Here is an 11,195-nt window from a genome sequence, read left to right as displayed (position 1 = left end):
ACAGCATCTATTTTCACTTCCTCTGATTAAAGCTTGTCTATTTTAATGTAAAGTATCTTAGACTCCCTTACAGCCCCCATTGCATGCAATCATGATGACTTGACTTCCTCTGGCCAAGTGAGACCACATGGCCTAAGGCAGGTCAATCAGAACTTTCTCCCTAAAATTTGAAACTTGACCAGAGGAACCGAAAGATAGAAAGTAACAGGGTTGTATTTATGTTTAAAGATATTTTTCCTGTTCCCTAGCTCCCCACAGCTGCCCAGTTTTGTTCTTCTGAATTCAAGTTTGGCTCAATTGCTTCAGTGTTTTTGCTTATATCATGTTCTTCCAATAAACATTTTGCACTAAAGTTAGCCATTGTTATCTTCTTTTGGTTGAATCTGTAACACTTGAATTTGCAAATACTCCCAGATAATTTATTTGCATTTTTGCTCATTCATTTACTCATTCATTTTCATTCAACTTATATGCTAGGCTGTCTCCTTGACACAACACAACTCAAAAAAGAAGTAATTTGCATGGTGGAAGTTTCAAATTCTAGATTCTGTATTAAAGGAGGGGAAGTTTACAACATGTAGGTGATTATATTTATGGTGCTTGTATAGGACCTGACTTATGGTAAAAAATTAGGAGTAAGGCGTGAACCCATAGAACAGCACCTGAAGTACAGTGAACACATAACTATTTGTTCAATGAATGGATCAAGATGTGGGATTAAAACAGGATGTCATGACGGCATAGTTAAGACAAGGTAACAGACAACTCAAAACCAATGAAAAATGAATAAAACTGTTCAGATAATGTAAAATGTATCAACTCTTTCTCTTTGACTTGAGAGGAGGTTTGAGGAAGAAGAAGGAGGAGTGAAAGAAGTGCTAATGTAAGAGATGGGATATATTCAAAATACTACTGAATAAAGGAGAGGAAGTACTCAGTGATTAGAGATTTCCCTGAAATGTGGCCCAAGAAGCCCACGGAACTCTCAGCCTTCTTGAAGAAAATAACAAAATACTAATTTTTTAAAACTGGAAAGTTTTTACCTAGACTACAGAATCCATATATACAAAATAACAGCAAGAATTTTAAAAAATCCCCCAGCTTTTTATTTTGATAAATGTTAAACACATGAAAAATTTGCAAAAATAAGTACCCATATATCTTTTACCTAAATTGTTACTATCTTGCCTAATTTCTGCCTTTCTCTGTCTCTGTCTGTATATATACAAATACACACATATGTATGTGTAAACACATACACACAGTATATCAATAGATTTTGACCCATAAATAGGTTTCAGAAAACAGTGAAAATATGTGACACATTGTCATTTTATGTATATCTGATATATCTTTATTTTTGGCTGAAACATTTGAGAGGAATCATAAAACCTCATGCATAAATATTTTAAGATATATCTCCTAAATCCAAAGCCATTCCCTTATATAACCACACACAAGAAATAACTCACAATGAAATTTTAGCACTGACAAAACACTGTTATCTAATACTGAGAGAGTTACCAGACCATGATGTCACCAAGACAGTGAAATAGGAGGTTCCCCACTAGTATCTCCCATAGCAACAATAATTTGGCAGCCACCCACAGACAAAAGTACAATTGTGAGAGCTTTGTGATCCAGGTAGGACTTTGCAAAACCCCAGTGGAGCCCAAGTCCAAGAAGGCCATTTTGAGAAAGTCGTAAAAAAATGAATAGTTTACCTGTAAAATTGGAGAAAATATCTGTACATCATATATCTGATAAGGGATTAATATCCAAATTATATTACGAACTCATATAGCTCAACAGCAAAAAAAAATCTGATTGAAAGATGGGGAGAAGCTTCGAATATACATGTTTCCAAAGAAAACATACAAAGGGGTAAAAGGTACACGAAAAGATGGTCACTTTCACTAATCATGAAGAAAATACAAATCAAAACTACAATTATCAGCAATTATCAGCTATTATCAATACAAGAGATAACACATGTTAGTGAGGTTGTGAGAAAAAAGGAAACTCTTATACACTGTTGGTGGAAAGGTAAATTGGTATACCCATTATGGAAAACAGTATGTAAGTTCTTAAAAAAAATTTAAAATAGAGTTACCATATGATCCACTAATCCCAATTCTGGATACATATTCAAAGGAAATGAAATCAGTATCTTGAAATATCTGTACTCCCATGTTCATTGCAACAGTATTCACAATAGCCAAGATATGGAAATAACCTAAATGTTCTTCCATAGATGAATGGATAAATAAAATATAATGTTAAATAACCATAAATAAATTAAGGGGTAAATGGATTAAAAGGTCATCATAGAAAAGAGAAGTCTATGGCAAAAATCCCAGGGTATAAATAGAGAAAAAGGATATTGGCTTTGTGAGAAATACTTAAAGGTGAAGGACAGCCTCTATGTGATAACTTTCAGGAGAAAATGAAATAACTAATTGCTTTTTTATTTCATAAATCATTATGCAGAGGGAAAATGTTATCTCAAGAAGGACTTAGAAAATTGGATTCTAGTCCTATTTAATCACTGAACTACAAGATTGCCTTGATGAGATCATTAATCTTTGCACTTTAATTTCTACTTTCGCACACACATACACAACTTGAATAAAACCAATATTAGCAAAGACCTACAAAGGATCGTGGATCCAAACTGAGAATTCAGCTCATACTGAGATATACATGTAAAGCAAGGAAGAATTGAAACACTGCTATGTGCCAGCTGCAAAGATAAATGTCACTACATAATTTTGAGAGAAATAAACCAGGCCCGCAATGATGCCTACACTATTACTGAAGTGATATAAAAGTTAAAAACAAACACAGTTGCCCTGGCGGATGTGGCTCAGTTTGTTGGGTGTCACCCTGTGTACAGAAAGGTGGCCAGTTCAATTCCCTGTCAGGACACATACACTGGTTGCAGGCTTGATTTCCAGAAGGGTGCATACAGGGGGCAACCAGTGGACGTTTCTCTCTCACATCAATGCATCTCTCCCTTCCTCAATCTAAGATCAATTCAAAAAGATGAAACAAGAGGACTCGGATTAGTAACATGAAAACATATGAAAATATACCAAACACTGGTAAAGATAAGCGTACAGTCAGCTTCAGAATACACTAACACTGTAATAAAGTGGTGTGTTAAGTACTTACTTAACCCTAGTATGAAGATTAAGGGACAAAAGCATTAAGAATAGTTGTAGCTGACCTGGGGAAGCTGGCTGCACTCTGACAAAAAGCAGAGCACCTTTCTTCCCAGCCATGGACTTGATTTACCCCTAAAATACTGCATAACCAGCTTGAAAAAACAAGAGAAATATACCTGAGTGGACATATTTCAAGTGAGGAGCACTTAAGAAACATCACAGAATCTAGTAAGAGGGGGGGAGTCCCCCCTGAAGCCAGTGCTGGGCTGCTAGGCCCAAGGGTTAGAGGCTGCAAAGCTCCCTCCCCTTGGGAGTGGGGACCAGCATCCAAAAGCTGGAGTCTCACACCCAGGGCAGAGGAGAAGGGAAGGAGGGCCCGTGCAGGGCGGGCAGAGGGAGCCAGGGCGACAGTGTGACTGCCAAGAGGGGATCACGCCTTCCTAGTGAAATAAGGGGCCTAATGGTGGCAGCCAGGACAGGAGACTTTCACCCTGGGTGCTGACCCCAGGAAAGGCTGGCCCACAGGGTGTGGCTTCCCAATAGAAAGGGGCCAGAGGGCTGCACTCAGCACCCACCTACAGGGACCCTCTGCTTTCCTGTAAGGCACTGTGTCCAACCCCAGAAAGCATTTGAACTGTGTGGCCAGTGCAAGGGGAAGAGAGCCCTCCCATGGCCAGAGCGAGGACTGGAGCAGCCAGCATGGCACATGGGGTCTCCAGCCCCCAGAATTGCTGGTGGGGTGAATTGGGGGTTTTTGACCTGCTCAGAGAAGAGCCGGCTTTACTGAGATCAGGTGTGGAGGGGAGCTGCGTGGAGCTGACTTTGTGACCCCTCCTGCTTGGTTCTGAGACTCGGGGGCACTGGGACCTTGAAGGGCAGGTTCTCTGCCTGTTTGTTGCTTTGTGCGTTTTTGATCGCTGAATGGGCATCCAACATCCTGGCTTGCACTGGGGAGACAGACCAGCAAAAATTAGGACATGTGTCTGCATCGTGGAGAGTTTGAACTGAAAGCCCTGTTAGATTAGCCAACCAGATCTGGGAAAGGAGGGATTCAGCTCACTGAGGCCCCAGATATCCCCCGAGGGGCACAATCCTGAGGGGGAAGGGAGGACAGCTCACAGGAGGACATTACAAGAATAAGACTCTCAGGGACTATTGTTTAGCTGGAGGAAAAGCTTAAAACCCCTTCTGGGGGCTGGGCAGGCAAAGAGCTCACTGGAATTGTTGAATCAAACCTACTGAGCCCAGGCCACTGAAAGTGCCCAGACAGAAAAGGCAACAGGTTGAATTCAATCTGAAGCTGCAGCAGGCCAGTGAGTGGGGAACTAGAATCAGAGGACAGGGTAGGGACTGAGGAGTTGACCTTGAAGCAGAGACTAACTTCCCCACAGCGAGAGCCTGACAGCTAAACCTCTAAGTAAGGGGAGCAATATCCCGAGCTACACTAGCCAGCCTGCACCCTAAAGAGTCTTCAGAAGACTCTGGAGCAAGACCAGGCAACCACAAGGGAAGGCAGAAGAGCTGACAGGTGGAGGTGGGCCGCAGAGACCCTCAGAGCAGACAACTACCTAAGGACCCCAGGGCCAAACCTAGACAGCCCCTGACTTTGGCTGACACACAAGGACCTTCCAGGAGACCCGAAATCAGCATACAAAAGAGTGAGCCTCAGACAAAATAAACTGCCCAGAAGAAACTCACCCGAATGACCTTTTTTTTTTTTTTCTTAGAAAAGAAAACAAAAGAATTTCCCTTTTAAATTTTTACTTGTTTTTAATTAATTTTTAAAAAATTTGTTTTGTCTTGCTATGTTTGTCTTTTTTGCTTTGTTTTGTTTTCTGATCTATTATCAAGATTTTCTTGATATTCTCTGTTTTATTGCTGGAATATTATCATTATAATCAATAAGTTCATTGTTTTTCTCTATTGTTTCCCCCATATCTTTTATTGGACTCCTTCCCTGACCTTGCTTTATCTCTCTCTCTTCTTGTTCCATTGGCATAAATTTTATTTTATTTTTCACCCCTTTGGGACAGTATGGATAGACCTGGAGAAAATTATGCTAAGTGAAATAAGTGAGGCAGAGAAAGACCAATATCACATGATCTCACTTATATGTGGAATTGAAAGAACATAATAATCTGGTGAACAAAATAAATTCAGTGACATAGAAGCATGGAACAGACCGGCGGAATCTCAGAGGGAAGGTAGAGGCGGGTGGGTGGGGAGAGATTAACCAAAGAATTTATATGCATATATGCATAACCCATGGACACAGACAATAGTGTGGGGCAATAAAAATATTCTGGATTCAGATACTGGTATATAGTTGTACAACTTGAAGAATATATGAAAATCCACTAACCTGTACATGTTTGAATATTGAATTTATAGTATGTGAATTATATGTCAGTTTTTATTTTTTTTATTCCTCACTTGAAGATATTTTTTCTGTTGCTTTCTTAGAGAGAATGGAAGGGAAGGAGGGGAGAGAGAAACATGGATGTGAGAGAGACACATCGATTGGTCGCTTCCTGCAAGAACCCAAGTGGGCCGGGGATTGAAATTGCAACCCAGCTGCATGCCCATGACCAGGAATCAAACCTGAGACCCTTTGGTGCATGGGCCAACACTCTAACCACTGAGAAACACTGGCCAGGGCTATATCTCAATTTTGTATCTCAATTTTTAAGATGAATAATAATGTTTTAATAGAAATCTTTCTGAATCCTAGGATGCAGAATTCACTCCCCGCTACAGTTTAGGTTTCTAATTCCCCCAAGTACTTTAACTAATAACTAAGTCTGGACTAGGAAACAGGTGTGATTCACAGAGGTGAGAATTTTCTTACTTTTTGTTCATGCACTTGTCAAGTCTGAGTTTCTAATGATGATAGAATTATATGCGGTAAAGGAAAATGACATGTAGAAAGAAAAATTGATGTTTACTCCCTGCCTCTGTTGTGCCAGAGCCCCTGATTTCAGCACTGAGGATCTATGATAATCATAGAGCAGGAAAGGAAAGAAGGAGGCCATTTGTGCTGGTAACAATGTGAGGAGATAGCCACAAATTGACACCTTAGACTGGTATGCACAGGTCTTTTAAAGGCATACATAGTAGTGGGTTCCTTCTATTTGGGGCTTTCAGTTTCACAACTCAAATATTTCATGTTTTTGTAAAATAAATCTAAAAGTTCTGCAATGAAATCCTATAATATAACAAGGACTTTTCCATTGGATGCAGGAAGCTTTGCTTTCTGAGTTAAAAATCTGGCTGTAAGTGAAATTTAATAGTGGACTTTTTTCTAAAGTAAAACACACTCCCCCTATGTGTATCTCTCTCGGTGATGTTTGGCTTATGCTAGTATTCTGGTATGGAGGCCAGAGGGTAAGGGCGCACCTCTGTGAGAGGAGGGTAGGGTCTTCCCAGAGCATTCAGGCATCCTACATGGGTGCTTGGATAGGAAATGGAAACTTAGAAGTTGTGTCTTAGACAATCAACAGGATGAAGTTGTTCTCTCAATATCTGTCTCGATCTCACATATTTGAAACTGGGGAGTCAAAATAAACATGCATGAAGATATTTCTTGGAACAATTATAATAATGACACCCACTGTTTATTGAGTGAGAAAATTTGTCCAGTGATTGTGTTGAGTGGCTTTTTTATATTAGATCATTTAATTTATCCAGTAACTGTATAAGCTAGATACTGAATTGTCTGCACTTTGCAGATGAGCACACTAAAATGTGTGCCAGAAATACTCAGACATTAAGAGTCCAGCTTTAACCCCATTTTTTAGTATTTTCTTTTTTTAAATTTATCTGTATTGTTGAAAGTATTACAGATGTCCTCCCATTGACCCCCTCCACCCGGCATCTGTCCCCCCAGGCCTTCACCACACTATTGTCTGTGTCCATGGGTTATGCATATATGCATATAGGTTCTTTGGTTAATCTTTCCCCACTCACTCCTCCACCCCCACCTTCCCTCTGAGAGTATTCAGTTTAAATTAAGAAGTAACTTCAAGTGAAAATTTCTTTGTGAGAACTCATTGGCTTAGGTTAAGTTTGTAAATTATAATTAAGATAGTGTGTATTTGTTGAATCCCAAGTCCTTTGCTTATTAGTTGTGCAACTTTGGGCTAGTTACTTAACATCTCTGAGTCTACAAAAGAGACCATGATGTGTAATGATAACAACAATTTGGGACCTCAAAGACTGTTTTGAAGACAAAAATGTGTAAATTCAGGTACAACTTTTAGAACTGTGTTTGGTAAAGAGGTAGTCCTCAAAAACATGTGCATTTTTATTATTTCCCACTGGAATAGAAGGGGGTTCTGATGATTATGGGGCTGAGGAACAAATAGCAAAGGGAAGAGGCCCTGGCCAGTGTTGCTCAATGGTTACAGTGTTGGCCTGTGTACCCAAAAGTCTCGGGTTTGATTCCCAGTCAAGGGCACATAGCTGGGTTGCAGGTTCAGTGCCCAGCCCCACTAGGAGCACGTGCAGGAGGCAACCAATCAATGTGTTGCTCTCACATTGATGTTCCTCTGTCTCTCTCTCTTCCCCTCCCTTCCTCCCTCCCTCCCTCCCTCCCTCCCCCCCTCCCTCCCTCCCTCCCTCCTTCCCTCCCTCCCTTCCTCCCTTCCTCCCTTCCACTCTTTCTAAAAATCAATTGAAAAGCTATCTTTGGATTAGGATTAGCAAAGGGATGTGACAAGAATTTTTGGAGCCTGAGCCAGTGTCCACTGAGGGAAGGCCTGGATCGGGTATCATTCTATAACCCTTGGGAAGGCATCTGGAGCCAAATGAACACTGAATAACTGAAGAGGTGAGAAACCCAGAAATAGAGGTTGACCAGGAACATCTAGCATGTAGCCTGTCTCTCAGTTTTGCCCAGCCCTGGCCCTTTCTCTCCATCTCATTAGCACAATTTCTAGTCCTTTCTGTTCTCTTTTCTTAACACCCTGCAGTGATCTAAGATTTGGACCCAGATAGAAACCAATAGGTAATGGGAAATTCTTTTTAAAAATCACTCAAAACTAGTTTGGAATTATTCCTTGCACCACAGTTCAGCTTAACACCAAATGGCCATCAGCTACTAAAGCTGAGGAGGCTATTTTTTCTTTGAAATTCAGGTCTCTTTATTTGACCTTAGAAGCTGTCCTTTTTTCTTTCAAATGTCTTTGACTTTCCAATCTAAATTTCTCTTATTTCCAGAAATGGACAAATAGCCCAATAGAAGATAGAAAGACATGGACAAGATATAAAGACATGGACAGGCCTTCACAGAAGAGGAAACATAGGAGGAAAATGTGAAAAAATGTTCAGCCCCATTACTGACCAGAGAAATACAAATCAATGCCAGAATAAGATGTCATTTTGTACCCATTTTATTGGTGAAAATAAGAAATCTTATAATACCAAGTGGATAATACCAAGTGTTGGGGAACATCTGGATTGCTGTTATTTCTTTGATGTTGTGGGAGGAAGTATAAACTAGTACAGAGTCTCTGAAAAATAGTTGGCAGTGTCTTGTGGAGATGAACATTCATATACCTTATCACTTGGCAATTTCTCTACTAGTGATATACCAGAAGAAACTCCTGCACATACTACATGCCTGTCTCATTCCCAACTCCCTAAAAATGTGTTGTACCTCCCCTATAGATTTCCAGGGCCCCAGATGCCCAGGGAGATCTGTCTCATCATGCCAATCCCTGCAGGCTAAAGTAATCCAATCTATAAAGGAGTGAGTACCTTGAGCACCAAGCAGGTGCTGCCAGAGGGCAGGATATGTGATGATGTTGTTCATTTTCTCTGTCTCCTGCCTGGACAGAGAAATGTTATTGACTTGTCCCCACCACCATCCGTCTCACAGCTACACTAACCATGCCTGGACACTTACCATCTTGCCCTCCCACCTTGTCTGTCAGCTCCAAAGCTAGCAAAATAGTGGAAAACTGCATGTCTTTCTCTAACCTCAGTTCTTCTTCCAACTTTCTAACTTAAGCTTCAGCCTCTAGTTGGGCATCAGTGGCTAGCCTAGCTGTCCACGGTAAAGGCCAGTCCACTGTGCAGCCATTGTTTTCCCTTCCTTGCTGCAGTGAACTATGTGCAGTTCCTTAAACAAGTGAATTAGACTAGCTAGTGTTTTTGGAGTGTCCCTGTACTCATGCAGTGGTCCACAAGCACCTAAAATATGGGCCACCCCTCTTCATATACAGGTGTATGGCCAACTTGAAATCTCCCCTGCACATGCCTCTTTCCAAGGCCCATTTCTTCTGTCTCCTGGCTGGCTCACCAATTGTTAGCTCACAAACTGTCCCCCATACATGGAGCGCAAGAAGAAGGTGAAAGACAAGTCAGGCCACCCAAGATTGGTAAGTGGTAGGTTCAATAAATGAAGGAACTCACCAGTAGTTGGCTTTTCCTGGGCAACTGCAAGACAAGTACATCTTCATATCTGCCCACTAGAATCTTAAAGTTTATATAGAGACTTTAATGGGGCTCAGTCACATATTCAGCACAGGTGGTCTCAACAGCACCTTACTCTATCAAGGCTGTCTCCTTGGGAGAGCTTCTAATGTGGGGAAGGCAAGTGGAACACACATTCCAAGGACACGGGAAGGGATGTGGAGCTTCCTATTGCCCAGTTCCAGCTCTTGGGTCAAGAAGTAGTCATGCCCTCTGCAAGACCTCTTTCAACAGCACGTCATCTTTCAAGCAAATAACTGTCAATCCTGAATTCTAGAGCTAGTGAAACTCTCTTCAGGAATGAAGTGGAATGAAAGACTTTATCAGACTAAGGAAAACTAAAAGAATGTGTTGCTTTCAGACCAATTCTTAAAGAATATCTAAAGGGAAACTTTTTAACATAAAGGGAATAATAAAATAAGGAAATTGGAGCATCTAGCAGAATGTAAAAAAAATACAATAAAAAGAGATGAAATATGAATCTAATAGATTATTCTTCTCCTCATGGCATTTATAAATCATACTTGACTGAAGTAAAGTTATAATAACCTCTGATATTCACTGATATTTAAAAGTAAGGAAAATAAAGAGATCCAAATGAAAGCGAAATTTGCATGCTTCATGCAGAGTGGTAATATGTTTATATGAATAGTCTGTTTTAAGTCACATATATATTGCAATAAACAGAATAACAGCTAAGAAAACTACATTAAAAAATGTTATAATAAATCAAGATGAAGTCCTAAAAAAAAATGCAAGTAAACCATCAGAAAGCAAAACGTAACAATTTTAAATGTGTATGTGCCAGAAAGCCTCAAAACGCATGAAGCAAAAATGATAGATCTAAAAGAAAAAATAGACAAATCTGCATTTATAGTTAAGAATTCAACACCTCCCTCTCAGCAACTGATAAAGCTAGAAAGAATATCAGCAAATCCTATAACCACTAAAGAATTTGAATTTGTTATTTAAAGGCTCCTGAAAAAGAAATTTCCAGGCCCACATGGCTTCACTAAAGAAGTTTTCAAAAGTTTTAAAGAATAATTAACACAAACTTGATATTATTTCTTCCAGATAATAGAAAAGTGGAAACACTTAGCAAAGAACAAGATTACCCTGATACCCAAACCTGAAAAACACAGTACAAAAAACCTGCAGTCTAATATCTCTCATGATCTTAGATGCCAAAAACCTCAACAAAATATTACTAAGCTGAATCCAAAAATGTCTGAAAAGAATGACATTTAATGGTCTAGTGGATCTTATTTTAGACATGCAAGGCTGGTTGGCTCATCATTTGAACATCAACAGGCTGAAAATAAAAGCATTTGAGAGTAAGAAAGAAAAGAGGGAAGGAAGAAGGAAAGAAGGGCGAGGCATGGGGAAGGAGAGAGGAGAAAATTTTAATTACATTAATTTAAGAAGGAACATTTAAGGGAAACTTCAGATAACTTTAAACCTAAGGGTGAAAGGCTGAATGCTTTACACTCCCAAGATTGGGAATAAGGCAAGGATGTTTGCTTTCATAACTCGTTATTAAACATAATACTGGAA

The sequence above is a fragment of the Miniopterus natalensis genome, chromosome X (genome assembly GCF_054644295.1).
Source record: "Miniopterus natalensis isolate mMinNat1 chromosome X, mMinNat1.hap1, whole genome shotgun sequence".
NCBI classification, from domain to species: domain Eukaryota; kingdom Metazoa; phylum Chordata; class Mammalia; order Chiroptera; family Miniopteridae; genus Miniopterus; species Miniopterus natalensis.
Note: the sequence above shows the minus strand (reverse complement) of the source record.